The following is a 16,016-nucleotide window of genomic DNA, read 5'->3' as shown; positions in this document are numbered from 1 at the left end:
CACAATACACAATACAGGATTCTATTGTATCAGCTATAATGGTAGGTACGGTTTTTTGCCACTATTGTACATAAAATTAAAGCAATACAATGCAATACTTTCTTTCATTCATTCATTCATTCATTCATTCATTCATTCATTCATTCATAGTTACCCGCCCAAGGGCAGATTTTTCACTGCGAACCCAGTATTCTCCAATCTTTCCTATTTTCCGACTTCCTCTTAGAGTTCTGTTCCTTTCTTTATCTATGGAAGGTCGTTCTCAAGTTTTTAATTTGTTTTTGGCTTCCTTTACCGGACAATCGAACTTGAAAGCTATTTCTTCCGACAAATTAAACTTCTTCCTATTATCTTCGTAATTGGGATCATGAAAATCCATCAAAATGTATTTTTCGCTGTATTCTTTAACTACAGCATAAGTTCGGTTATATTTGTATCCCATCTTATCATGCTGTATGTGACTGGACAACTGAACCCAACAACGATGGAAGCTTGTGACTTGGAGCAACTGGCGAATTGGCGCCGCAAGCCGTATGCGACTGTACTGTTATAAAAAAAAACAAAGCCACCGTTTCTGGCGCGTGAAATAAGTAATGGGAACGTTAAGAGTGAGTATCTTATCTTTGCCGCAGTCCGTGGGCAAGAAAGCTGACAACTGTGATTGGGAGATTGTTGACGTCACATCTGTTCAGGAGGTGGTACCACACTAAGCCGAAATGGCAACAGATCCCACTGACGAGTATCTTGCCTTTGACGCAGTCAGTGAGCAATAAGACTGACAACTGTGATTGGCAGATTGCTGACGTGACGTGTTGAATGGTACCGTTCTCAGCTGCACGTACTCACTCAAGGACACGCGCCAAAAACGCTAGTACTGGATGTACCCTGCTCAAAGTGAGCAATCTGCAGTATTCAATCGTGCAGCAAGCGGCATGATTGCCTGTGGTTGCTTCAGTGTAAAGGAACTGGGAAATACGTGTGACAGCTACAACAGATTCTACGTCGTTACCCACATTGATCGCTTTATACCGCAGATCATGTTCACCCCTGAGATTACTAAAATAGAGGCGTTGTGTATGCTGAGAGTGTCTCATAACAATAACTTGCGTAATTAATTATTGTACTCGATGCTACCTCTATTAATGGTGGTTCAATGTGATCTCTCTTCTTTGGCACGTGACAATAAATTATGAATGCAGTCAAAGATTTTACTTCGCATTGTGCTGACCACATGACTTGGGCAAATGATATCATCATCATCATCATCCTTCAAAGTTCGGGGATTATGTGCACAGATATATTTTACAAGTAACGAGAATAGTTGGTTGTGTGGTGAACACGTCGCAAGACCATCTCTGAAGGCTACATTGGACAAACATAATGCAAGAGACAGGGACACACCCAGCCTCTACGGTACGCAAACGAACATTAAATTCTCTGCCGGGAATATCTACTGTAGTTAGAACGCTAGACTACCATTTCAAACATAGCTGAATACCAGTCTGAAGTCCACACATCGACCTGTTGAGGTAAAAGGTCCTCACCCTCAGTTTAAAAATGTCGAGGATAGCTAAAAAAAAAAAAAAAAAAAAAAAAAAAAAAAAAAAAAAAAAAAAAAAAAAAAAAGGAGAATTATATATTTTTATTTTTATGAGTAAACCACATGAATTCAATGTGTTATTTCATTGTCAAATTTCTTTATTAATAAAAATCAAGATTCGATAAAATTCAGACCCGATACAGAAAGGGATATAACATTTTACCGAGCTGCATATTAGAAGAGTTATTAATTATACTAAAAATAATTGTCTGGGGGTTAAATCCTTTTACATATAGACCCCACATAGAATGGACATAAACAAATAGTCTGCTGTGAAGATCTCAAATGTTACATCTTTGAGGGTAACGACCTTATAATCTTAACACCATCGACATTTAAAAACAATTCTGGGTTAATAATGGAGCTTTCGTCGCTAAAGCTAACATACCAACAGGTAAGGAATCCCAGGAAATGTCCTCTAACAATAAGAAATGAGGAGCAACTCGCAATACAGGGTTGTTTCCGATCTCTGATAACGAATTTGAATGACATCATGTGCTTCAGTAGTCACACGACAGCTGAACTGTGGCGCGAGGTGACAGACCAGTAGTCAGTGATCTCATAGTCAGAGTGCACGGCGACTCACAGCAGAAATTCCCAAGAAAATCGAGCCTTTTTGGGAGGGGTACATTACGATCCTTTCCAATGCCAAGTACAGTTAAGTGAAAATAAAAGAAGTCTGCAATAAACGAGGTTTCCTTATTTCCAAGAAAGGCATCTTCTGTGTGCTTAATAAGATTGGTGAAGCTCGAATGGAATTAATTTGTATCATCTCGTGGGGTGCGGCGACTTGTGACGGGGGGGGGGTGTGGATTTGCTTGTTTTTTCCACTCTGGAATTAATCTCATTCGAGCTTTGCCAGTCTTATTTTGCAGGCTCCTATGATTTTCACGTAACTATACTTGGCATCGGAAAGAGTTGTTATGTACTCCTCCCAAAAAGGGTCAATTTTCTTGGGCATTGCTACTGTGATACACCGTGCACTATGATTATGAAATCACTCACTACTGGTCTGTCACCTCTCGCCGCAATTCAGCTGTCGGTGTGATTCCTGACACACATGACGTCATTCAAATTCGTTATCAGAGATCGGAAACAACCCTGTACAATAGACTTGAAGTCTACAAACAAGAGAATAAGAAGTTAAAATAATCATCATCTTTATCATCATCATCACCACCACCATCACCATAAATGTTTTCATTGTAGTCGTAAATTTTGAAACAGTGCGATTTGTTTTCGAAAAATTAGTATACGAATTATGAAATTTGTATTGATAAATCAGTATAACACTATCGTATTTAATAAGTAAGAATGAGTATCGAATATCGGTAATTTTGAAAAATTATGATCAGGAGTTCTATTCTTCTTGTATTAGTGACCATTCTCATTGGTATACGAGTAGAATTTTGTTAGAGCAAGGATCCAAAACTTAACGGAAATAGCCGAGAAGGAGCACGAGCAGAGAGGATAAAAATATACATGCACAGGAGATGTAATAGACTAGGAATTCACTGTTACCAACTTATCATGTATTATTATTATTATTATTATTATTATTATTATTATTATTATTATTATTATTATTATTATTATTATTATATGACGCGAACCAGTTCTTTGAAATAACTGTAATGAATAAATAATAATAATAATAATAATAATAATAATAATAATAATAATAATAATAATAATAATAATAATAATAATATCCTGTACAGAGAATTGGAGTCATTTCGAAATTAATACCACAGTTAAGTGCTGTAGTTAGAATGTGTTCAATTAAGTGTTTTTGACTGTATACTTCTACCATTTATTATTATTTCAGAGTGTAACAAAAGTTTCTGGTACAGTGAAAATTTTAGTTTCTTTCAAATATTTGATGGTAAATATCACCATTTTCAGCCAAATTAATAATAAAGGATTGCATCACACCACAATCAAGTAGTACCAACTCCTACACCATAAAATTTGGTCATGGTTCCTGAGAAAATGGAAATGAACAAGAGAATAATTTTAACATACTGTTACAGAAACTTTTGTTACACTCTGTATTATTATTATTATTATTATTATTATTATTATTATTATTATTATTATTATTATTATTATTATTACATTTCTTAATGATGATATTGATTGTGAATCCTTCCCAAGTCGTATTCCTGCTAAGGATTTAAGATTTCATAAAATGTTTTACGTTTGAAATTCTAAATCTCTTTCTCCGGTCTGCAGATGTATAAAATATGCTAATTTTCATGGATCTAACTTGGATCCATTTAATACATAGTATATACTTTTGGAGTTTTGTATGAGTTTAATTTACGTCTTTTGTTTAAATATCTATTATAATATTATTCTCGTTACCTTTTATATCATTTTGTAGTTTATTCATTTATACGATTCCATCCTTTCATTTTCAATTACAATTTCTTTTGTCATTATTTTATGTATTTTAGTCATGCATTTTATTCCGTCCATTCAATGTCATTATTGTCGTTAATTGTAATTATTGCCTTTATGTGTAATAATTATTTTATGCATTTTTATTGTGATTTTGTCATATTGTACTTATGCTTTTTGCTGAACTGTTATTGGCCTCTGGCTGTTGTACAGTACAATAAACAATAGTAAATAAATATATAAATAAATAAGTATATAATTATTATATGACGCGAACGACTTCTTTGAAATAACTATTATGAATAATAATATTTTCCTGTACAGAGAATTGGAGTCATTTCGAAATTAATATCACAGTTAAGTGCTGTAGTTAGACTGTGTTAAATTAAGTATTTCTGTCTGTATACTTCCACCATTTATTATTATTATTATTATTATTATTATTATTATTATTATTATTATTATTATTATTACTATTAATCATACCTGCAAGGACGATGATGATGATGATGATGATGATTAGTCATCATTATAACTTTGGATCCATGTCATTTTAAAAAATTGTTAACTTTCTAATTATGGGAATCGTCACAGGTTAAGTACTGAAAATGTAACTATTGTCATTAGTAATTTATTTCCTAGGATGGTCACTATCAAGTTTAAATATCACTTAACTGAGTTTAGAAATCTTTAAACCTACAATATCAAGTTTTGTCAATTTTTCTAAGTGACATGCCGATTTATATTAGTCTCGTTATTATTTCATTACTTTTATCAGGCCACACGTATGCTAATCCATTTATTTATTTCATTTGGTTTAGGCCTCATCTACCAGCTTATCATATTATCTACATAAGGCATACATAATAAGGGCTTTACAACTAATTAAGATAACGTATGAGATTCTTCACTATGGCTTAAATGGAGTTACTTACTCCAGCCTTTTAAGTAGAAGCGTAATCTAGATCTCGTGTTAGCAACCTGAAAATGAGTAGTCGGGAGATGAGATGACCGTCTTCAAGCCCAGACGATATAATAATAAATACGATCCATATTGGAGAAAATAACACAGTAGAGGAGATTTAGCGACACTGAAGAAATGAAAAGAATATAAGAACACAACCAGTATGCTAGGAATGCCGCCTTCGTTACATCCACTGCAAGTTTTATTTTATGAACCCACTCGAAGGAGGGATTTAGAAAAACCGAGAAGATGATGGAGCGACCAATTTTAGCCTTGAGACGGGTCTGGGAAATTCCACACCTGATCAAGAAGAAGAAATAATTGTTTCTGTATGAAGTCAAGTGGAAAGAGCGATATCAGACAGAGAGAGAGAGGTAGAGAAAGAAGAGGTAATTGAATTTGGAGATGATTTCTTTCGACTTCGAAAACCAGAATAACCTTTGGGTTGTAGGCAGGGAGAAGAAATATGTAATTTACATAACCACATCTCAGAAAAGTAAAACTTCATCGGAAATTATTAAAATACTTGCTCTACTGCCTCATTTAGAATTCGCAAGTTTACCTTCTTTACTTTTCTTGCTATGATCAAGGTCTTCGTCTTGTTGGCATTTATCTTCATCCCATACCGCTCACAGCTATTATTTAGCTCCAGTAGCATATCCCTTAGTATCATCTCCTCTTCTGCTAACAACGCCATATCATCAGCAAGTCTTACACACTTTATTCTTCTTCCTCCTACTATCAGTCCTCCCATGTTCTGGAAACAGTTCTTCACTGAATTCTCCAAGTAAATGTTGAACAGGGTAGGTGATAAAGGGCATCCTAGTCGTACTCCTCACCCTATTTCGCTTCCTTCTGACATTTCTTCTCCTATCGTGACTTTGACTCGTTGTTTCATACAAAGGTTACTGAACAGCCTCCTCTCTTCCTAATCCACGCCAATTTTCTGTAGGATCCCCATCAGTTTATTGCAATCCACTCTGTCAAACGCCTTTTCTAGGTCCACAAATACTATATAGGGGAGACCTGTCTATAGTGGTCCCCCGGGGTAAAGTGGTACCCTCTACTTATCTCTCCAGTTGGTGCTGCCATCTCCGTTTAGAGTTCCGTAGTACTTCCTTCTCTATCCAGCCATTACGTACGTGTCTGCTGAAGTGTTTGGACGTGTTAAATGATAAGATACAGAGAAAATTCCATTTTTTGAAGATCTGATGTAAGGTAAGGTTCCTGTTTCATAGCACTGTACGTTCTGTCATTAGGAGAGTTACTATATAAAGTTATTGCTCAAGTAAGACCCAGTTCTATACTACATATTTCAATGTTTATCTAAACTATACAAGATGGTATCCGTCCGTAGCCATGACTTTGTTTAAAATAGAGCGGTCGGGGTAACGTGGTCCCCATTTTTTTCTAGGGGACCATTTTGCCCCAGAAATGGTTAAATTCGTGACTATTTCTTTGTTGTTGCAGAATACAGATAAAATGTCTAGAAATCGACCCCGCAAAACTTCCCAATAGAGCTGGAGTCCAACAAAAATGCGCGAGGCTATCAGGTGTGTTAGGAAGGGTGAAATGGGCTGCAAAAAAAGCCAGCAAATTATTCGGAATTCCAAGAATGGCTCTTAAGAGAAGAGTAATGAACTCGAACCAAGACACAGTTTTAGATCAGTAAACTTTTGGAGAGGCTTATCTACGAGCAGCAACACCTACAAATGCAATAAATGGCTTCAAAAAATGTGAATTATATCCTCTTGATCAAGATGTTTTTGATGATACGGATTTCGCTCCATCGTTGCCTATTGACAGGCCTCTCAATCATGCAGAATCTTCTAACGATTCAGAAACCTTGCCTGTTGACCCAGTTCATCCACATCCTCAGATACGCCTAATGATGGTTCCATTATCACTCTTCCTGCAGCAATTTCTCCCCAGCCTAGTTCATCCTTCACAGTAAATCTGGAAGATATCAGTTCTCCACCCAAATCCACTATTGCCCGTTCCCAAAAGAGAAAAACAGGTTCTGCTGAAATCCTGACCAGTAATCCGTATAAAAATCAATTGGCTCAAGAGAGAGAGGACAAAGGAGCCAAAGATAAAACTAAGAACAACAAACAGTCCACAATAAAGGGAGTGCGGAGAAATATTATGAAAACTAATCACATAGAAACTAAGAAACAGCAACAGAAATCGACGAAGGTCGCTCTTCATGAAGAAACAAGCAGCGAGGAAGGAAGTGATAATGATGATGCGGAGTGCATTTTCTGTAAGGACACATAGGCTATCTCAGGTCAACCGGAGGTGAAGGATGGGTACGTTGTTCATCATGCTTAGAATGGGCTCACGAGGAATGTGCTGTGTTTGAAGATGATGGCGGCGACGATTTCAAATGTGATTTCTGTGTAAATTAACTTAAAAAATAAAAAAAAAATATTATCTCGTACAAAGACTAGCTTGTGTTTAGAAATGTTTACGATAACTTCTTTATTATCCTAATTCTACTTTCAATGCTATGTTATTTTTTTTAAACTAACACAGGTTTTGTGTATGAATGTTGGCAGCGTTCCTTTTTCCATTGTGCTATGTTCTACTTTCACTACTATATTTTGTTTTTGTCTTTTTGCAATGTGAATTAATGGTGCACTATTCGATAATAACGCTTAATATACATTTTTGTCGAAAAAAATTCATAATATAACTGTAATTATTCATTTAGAAGTATCTTTATTTTTTGGGGGACCACATTACCCAGGGCCTGGGGTAAAGTGGTCAATGTGCAGACAAACAAAAAATTCTTGATTGCATAAAAAGTTGAATTAGTAAACAATTCGTAATGATTGCATTAAAAAGGGGAAGGAAATGTCTTTTTAGTAGCAAAGATTGTGAGAGGAAAACAAAGCTAATTTACGTTCTGTAATTTATTTTCTCTTTACCCCAGTCTCCCCTACACTTCTTTATTCTTTTTTAGGTATCTTTCGCAGATTGTTCGTAGCAGTCCAATTTCATCACACTATTTATATTGGACTTATGTTTTGATGCGGTTTGCTGGACATTTAACGAATTCATGCAATTGAAGAGTCCACTGCAAGGATGATGGATGTCATTTGGAATACATTTTGCAGGAGAAGCAATTGAAAGTTTGAAATTCTTAGCGCTCAAAGCTTAACTGTGATTTTCCAATCATTACTGGACAATGACTATCAGTGTTAATATTATAACTCTCTATGTACATTCTATATGTCTTAAGCTATGCATTGACAGTCTTGGTTCATTTTCGACAAGAAAGTGGCATCCTTCATTCTTGCAGTGGACTCTTCATATATCGAACTAATTTGGGAAGAGAAAGGGACAATAAAAATGAAGGGTGTAGAGACGAAAATACGAGCAGCAAGGAATATGGCAATTGTAGCAATCTTATTTTAGCAAGGGAACGCGAATGTCTGCTCATTTTATGTTGTGTTGGCGATTAATTTTTGTTGTGTTGTCTATCTGGATACTGTATGAACTGTGCCTCCAGTGACTTTTTAACTTTGATGCCAGAATTTAAATATTGTGACGGAGATTTAAATCCCAGAGTCCTCACTTTTCGACATTTTTACTGTGATTAAAACATGAACGCCCATTACCCAATTTAGGGTTTGATTAGTTGCTTCTCAAATATCATAATACAATATGAGTTTTAGTTGGTATTCGAATGTGATTTTTCATTTCGCATTATAGTTCTTGTAGCCTTTGCACTGCAAATGGAGAGCTCATGTCTACTATTCTTCAACTGATGGATGGCGTGGTCGGTACCCCGGGCGGGAAACCGATAACGAAACATAAAAAGTGTTGGTGAGGAGATTCGGTAGTTAGTTTATTCTTACGGAGAGGAATAATCGGGGGTCTTTTTGGTGAAGAAGCAGAAGATAGCGTCATGCCAGCGTCAGCCCATGAAATATCTTGTAAGTAACTTTAATGTACATTTTATAAATTCATAATAAATCAAGTAGAGTTTTCATTTGTAATCAATTGAGACTAAGTTCAGTAATCGTGTAGTTTTCCTATAGTATCCTGAGACCAGTGACGTCGCCAGGATCAGAGCAAGGGGGTGCGGATGGGGTGCGAGATTTAAAAATGGGGTGCGAGCTGTAAAAATGTGTAGAATAACTCTTCTCGGGTTCTCAGCCATGTGAGTTGGAGATTAGCTTCCAAGCTTTCGACGGCTAGCTCTGCCATCTTCTTCAGGGATGAAGTGATGTGGGGCCACGTCTAGCCGGTATATATGCCGGTATATAGGCTAGACGTGGTCTCACATCACTTCATCCCTGAAGAAGATGGCAGAGCTAGCCGTCGAAAGCTTGGAAGCTAATCTCCAACTCACCTGACTGAGAACCCGAGAAGAGTTATTCTATATCAAACGCCGGGAAAGCCTCAAGTCATACATTGTAAAAATGTGGTAGGGGAGACTGTTGTACCTTTAAACACTTTTCACATTTTATTTCTTTAATTTTGGGAAATTATATTTTTTAAATTAACAAATACTTTAAATAATTATTGAAGATTCCTTTACAACTTCCTGTATGTATTTTACTGTTCTACACATCTATTAAGGATGGAAAAAATAAAATGTAATATGTTCAAAGTACAACAGATTCATGTGCCTTAGAACATACCCTCTTGTAAGTTGGAATACATGGAATATAGGTGGGAATATAGTTGTAAGAACTGACAATCATATTTAAAATATATTTGCAATCATAAACCAGAGCAGGCTGCTCTGATTGAGATTTTATTTCCTGGAGGAGCAATAACTGCTTCAACAGCTTTCTTCAAGGCATCCGGATCAATTGGGGGACCTCTTAATTCCAGATTTAGTTCGTGGCATGATCTTAAAATAAAATAAAGCAAAAGCCAATAGTATTATGTACCTTGGAACATGTTCCGTGGTACAAGATGTTCTGTGTTCAAAGGTACAAGAGGATGCACGTTTAAACAAATGTGGCTACAAAAACTAGAGATTCGAATAAATCATGGAAATTAAAATATGTTAATACTCACCAGATGATACGGAACACACCGTACTTGAAAGATATTAACAAATACAATCTGGTTTTATGTTAGATAACATATATCAATGAACGAAATGTTTACTTTTGGTACTAAAATAGATTCTTTCGTTCACAGAACTCACACATTGCATTAAATCAAACCAAAACTACGACCAGAGCTACTTAGCGGCTTTCCCTACAATCTACTTCAGTTTGAGTCCTCTAGGTAGTAGCAAAAAATAAAAAACAAAAAATGTTCAAAGGTATACTATGCTAAAGGTACAACAGTCTCCCCTACATAAAAAATCCAAAATGTTCTTTCATGCACTTGCGCGCATACTATACATCTGTTTATTTTTATTATTATTATTATTATTATTATTATTATTATTATTATTATTATTATTATTATTATTATTATTGTTGTTGTTGTTGTTGATCACATCCATTACGATACACTATGGGACGTAGTTTTTTCACATCCAAGAAATCGTTTGTTTGTTTTAGTGCTTCAAAATAATTTATGCCTAGTATTTTGTTAATAAATTGCCCTTTGGGGTGCGGAAAGGGGTGCCCCGATTTTTATGGGGTGCTTGCGCACCCTTTCGCACCCCCCCCCCCCCAGCGACGTCCCTGCCTGAGAGCTCCAGCTCTTCCAGTAAAATCGTTTCCATTGTTGAGTAAAATGGTGGTGTCAGAAATCCTGATAAGTATGAGCGGAAGTCGAACCCAGTAGCCATCCGGTTAGCAAACAGTGCGACCTAAGTGACGGTCGTACAACAGTATTATTAAAATCAATGTTTACATTTCAATGCGCAATATTATGTCTAGTCCCGGACACCCCTGTATGATGTGGTTAAGAGGAAGACAGCAAAAAGTGCCTGTAGCCTGGGAATCAGACTTGACACCACATGCCGCAGCATCCTGCTCCATTCTAATTACACTCCTCTACACTCCACTGGCTGCCACCTGGAACCGCTTAATGCGCTGCGAGTTTTTTTCTCTCTGCTGTTGTCAATTTTGGAGTTTAATACATTTTCCAGCGTAAACGCAACTCTGTGTGATGGACATTGTTAACCGCTAGTCCAGAATTGCTGTTTTGGTCTTCTGGTAATGAAACTGGAGGAGAGGCTTAGAATTAGCGGATCAGGGACGTACAACACTGCACGAATACCCGTTATTCTTATGTAGACTATGCATTTTCGTACTTTTTGTTGACAATAAATGTTACACTCTAATCCTAATCCATTTCTTCTTATTTGCTGCAGTGAATCACAAAACAGACACTGGTTCACTGGCATTGGCTGTCGATGACGTTATGCTCGTTTAAAATGTACCAGTGTTGACAAATCTACGACACCCTTTGTGATCGGCCATTTACAGAATATTAGTAAATGCATTCCTATTATTCGTATAGAAAAATATTGAAAATTAGCAAAAATGATATATTAATTAATACTAAATTGTTAATTACTATGTTAAAAGTGATTTAGTATATTAGTTTTAATTGCATGTTTATAAAACTGTAATACCATAATCTTGTTTGTGTCTCGATTGATTGTCCAATACTTAGCATTCTCTGAACACAAATGAAATAGTAATATACGTTACAGGAGCGGTATGTTGACATTTTCATGGTCGAGGAAAAGATTGAAAAAGTGAAACGTAGTTGAGCTTTTTTAATTTCCGAGAACATGAAAACAAACATACCGCTCGTGTATCGTACATTATTTTGTGCGAAGATCGTTTATTACATACCTGAAAGACGAATTTCTAATTAGTTGCAATGAAATCTCCATGTTGGTTTCTGTTTAATGACGGCAAATTCGGAAAACCAAAATATCTTTCTTCAACATTGTTGCTATAAAATGTTTTTCTGTGTTTACTACACTCCAGCAGGCCGTGATATACGTCTGTCTCCCCCCCCCCCCCAGTCTATAAATGCGAACTTAAAACAAACGGTAAGGTTATGTAATGATTTATTTTTCATTTTAATATTTTAACAATATTATTTATATAACATATTGCAGTAATAACATCGGCATCTGGAATCTTGTCGATTTTTTCACGGTCTCCTTAATGTTACTTGTATCAGGAATGCAATAAGTTTCGTGGAGTAGTAGACTTTACTTAATTTTTGCAAATATTTAAAAACAATAATTAACAGTGCAATTTAGGTGAAATTGCAGTGGTAAGTTTCCAATTTATAATTATTACTATGTTAAACGTCTCTAAAAATAATATGTTAAAAGTCTAAAGCAGTAAAATGAATGTCGCGCTTAAGCGGTAAGAAGAAGGAAATTGTTATGTGTGTTACGTTGGGAATACTGAATGTGGTATTTCACACTTACCGCGTATTGGTTCTGTGCGGAAAACAAGCAAATACGCACGATCTCGCACAAAATAAATTTCATTGTAAGTTAATGCTTACCTTACCAAATAAAGTTGACTCTTTTTCGATGGTTTCTTGAATTGTACTGGACAGATTCAACACAAATTTCTATTCGTAACATAAATATGGAACTCATCGGTAAACTTACACAATAAAGTTGTTGAAATTTCTTAAGATTCGCCTCTAGTAAAAATTGGGCCTCATTGAAGGAAGTGTCTACCGCCACTCTACCTTCTTAAATTATATTATTTATGGCTAAAGTCTTGTTTCATAATGTTAATAAATTACAAATTAGCATTTATTTAAATATCGTAAGTGAAAGATTACAAACGCTTGTAAACTCTGTTGCACAGTACATTATTATTAATATTCTGAGGTTGGACATGATTTACAAAATCAGCTAAAGAAATTTAAAAACGCGATTGTGCATTAGGAATGTCCCTAACAAAAAAAATCATCAAGAAACGAAGCTAAAGTTGCCGTATTTATACACTGTCACTGGATGTGCTTATATTTTATCGTAAAATATTTATAAGCTCATTAAATTATATCAGTGCTTTGATTGGTCTACGATTTAAATAGCCATATAATAGCTTTCCCTAAAAATATCTCAACGTTTATAATTGTTGACTCTAATATAAAGTTTTAAAAATAATCCTGATCAGTTGCGTTAGAAAAGAAGAAAGCCTGTAAGTTATAGGAATGCGAAGAGTATTATAACTAAAGATTATTCCATCAATATGGACAATGAAATTTTCTTATTTATGGACTCCTCTTTAGTCGCTGAGGTACACCATCGAAAGCTGCTTTAACGTATTACAAAGTTTCGCCTTGGAGGAAGATAAATTGAAAGCCATGTGTGAAAACATTCTAATACAGTAGTTGCCAACATTTGAGTCGCGACCCCCAAGCAGGGTCGTGTAAAGAATTGAGGGGTGTCGCGAAATGATTTACAAAATAAAAGAAAGTATTCCTCACTATTACTCAATCAAGGCCAGTGGAGTCCTGCAGCCCGTAGCCGTGGCGCTACTGCTCCTGCGTTCGTAATACCGCATCGCGATAGTTCACATTATGCCCGCGGCTCCACTTGCCTTGGTCGAGTAATAACATAAATTTAGAAGAAACAAACAATTTTGAACATGAAAAAAGGTAAAAGGTAAAGGTATCCCCGTAACATGCCATGAAGGCACTTGGGGGGGCATGGAGGTAGAGCACCATGCTTTCCATGACCTCGGCACTAGAATGAGGTGGTGTGGTCGGCACCACGCTCTGACCGCCTTTTACCCCCGGGAAGGACCCGGTACTCAATTTTATAGGAGGCTGAGTGAACCTCGGGGTCGTCCTGAAAGTTGGCAACGAGAAAAAATCCTGTCACCACCTGGGATCGAACCCCGATTTTGAACATGAAAACAAAAAAAAAAGTGTCAGTAGTTACAAAGTAAAAAATTATGGATGCAATAAAATATGTGCCTAGTTTTCAGAAAGTAGCTTCTCGGTACTCAATACACACAGTGACATTTTTCAAGTTCAAGAGATTTCATTCTTTTGCTTTGATGGCGAGAAACTTATTTTGCATAAATACGAGTTTTTGTGAATGTTATTAAAAACGTTACAACTTCTTTTATAAGCTCGGGATGTTATTATATTGCATTTATAATATCTGGCTATGAAAAGATTGCTCTTTCGAACAGATTAGAAGTCCAAAAAATAAAGATAAACAACTTAGCATAGTGGATAACAGATATTGCAAGCATCATTTTCGATTTGTATTGAAATATTACAACAGCGCCAAGGTGGTAATAATTTGAAGTACCAGAAATTATGTTTACATAATATTTAGTGTCTTTGTTGGATCATGCACTTCTATTTTGGTAGTTCTTAGGGCGGTATTAATTGGTTTTGGATAAAATTATTGTTTGCTGTTTTCGATTTTTTAGGGATTTATATTTTTTCGAATGGGGTTAAGTTCCGGTACGGTAATTAGGAAGTTGAAAACAAAAGTCTCGTCCAACTGTAGGTCGCGTCTTCAAAAAGTTCGGGAACCACTGCCCTAATATATTCTATTCATATAATTCATTACCATATTTTTTAAAATTAGATTTTACTTTACTAATTTGATTCATATTGCAAACTTTAATTAATTGTAATTGTACGATATTATTGCAAGTACAGGAACATCATTTTATTTTTACTAACATTTTTAATATTAATCTGGCTATACCTTTCTATTAACGATTGAAACAGGAAACACCGTTTGCTACCCCTTCCGCGACTGGAGTTCGATGATACTGGCGTAAAATAGAAATCACTTTACTAGGTATAGGAGGGAAGAAAAGTAGTTCATCCATTTATGTAAACTAGGAAATATCGCAATTTTGAGTTTGATAATTTTCATTAGGTTTTTGATTAATCAAAATACTGTACTGTATTAACACTTAGTGTTTTTACTCATGAATTGAGCTATCCATTCTGACGTATTAATTACGCAGTGTATATTGTACTGTTACAGCACATTAGCGTACAATATAGAGAATGAAGTTACATTGAAAAATAATCATAATATGGATATTTAAACACATTTTTGAAAATGGTGGCCGTTCATTTCGATACAGGCTTCAGTTCTTTTGTGCATATTATCACACTATAGACTATTGTACCTAATTCCAATTACCAGTTTCATCCTTCGTACGAGTCACTCATGTTGTAATAATTCTGTACCTACTCTATAAAAGAGTACCTTACGTACTATAAATTCAATCTTCACTTCTGCCCGATCCGAAAAGATAAAATTACTCAGAAATGCTATCTACTGTCCGTTCAAGTGGTTTTGTCGCAGGGTCGTAGAAAGGGGGGGGGAAATCACGTGACAGTTAATTACTTAACGAGGCCCTTTTATTTAAGTTATTTTAAACACTTGTATAATATTAGGTAGACGTCCAATTCCTAACAGAAATTAATGTTTTCAGAAAAGAGCTAAGATAGCCCAGCTACTAGACTTTACAGAAGGGCGAACAGAAGCAGGTGGGCGAAACCGGGATGCGACGTAGGCAAACGGGCGACAGTACCTGTGCGAAAATATGATTCAATATTGAAAGCTCTTTCGTCGCTGGAAAACGCGAACATATTTCTGGAACGTACTATACTCAATAACTCAGTACTGCTTACGTGCCCTCTGCTCTGTGTCGTGAACGGTTGGAAGTTTATTAGTAGAGGGGGTGGGAGTGAAGTACATTCAAAAACTCAGGTACAATAAAAATTGAAGTAAAAATAAAATGATGTCCCTGTATAACTTATGTAATTAGTAGGTCTATGCTAATGGAACAGCATCAGCTTTGGGATAAAGTTTGTTTTCCTTCTAACCAGATAAACTTAACGTTTTTGTGAAAGTTTCTTTAATTCTAGGCTATTTGACAGATGCAATAAAAATTAAATATAAATTTGAAACTCACCAATAAAGTTATGCAATAAGAAGTCGAACTGGATCCCCGTATACCTGAAGCTTGGATGTGACTGCTTCAGATGACTTGTGTATGAACCGTGTAGGAAACTTGCGTTCACAACTGAGCAAAGAACTTTGGTTAATAATTATACCAGAAAACTTGTGTTCGAAGATGTCAGACTTAAGTTCAC

General features: G+C 35.7%; 1 protein-coding gene across 1 annotated transcript in view; it reads right to left on the bottom strand.

Moving 5' to 3' along the window:
- The window catches only part of LOC138716256 (uncharacterized), a 395,104-nt gene extending 379,088 nt beyond the window's left edge, over positions 1-16,016 (bottom strand). The window contains exon 1 of the mRNA XM_069849132.1: positions 15,836-16,016. The gene's annotated coding sequence lies outside the window, so the exon portion shown is untranslated. The remainder of the gene's footprint in view (positions 1-15,835) is intronic.

The sequence above is a fragment of the Periplaneta americana genome, chromosome 16, assembly GCF_040183065.1.
Source record: "Periplaneta americana isolate PAMFEO1 chromosome 16, P.americana_PAMFEO1_priV1, whole genome shotgun sequence".
Taxonomy (NCBI): Eukaryota; Metazoa; Arthropoda; class Insecta; order Blattodea; family Blattidae; genus Periplaneta; species Periplaneta americana.
The sequence above is the reverse complement of the archived record's forward strand: the minus strand, read 5'-3'. Positions and strand labels throughout refer to the sequence as shown.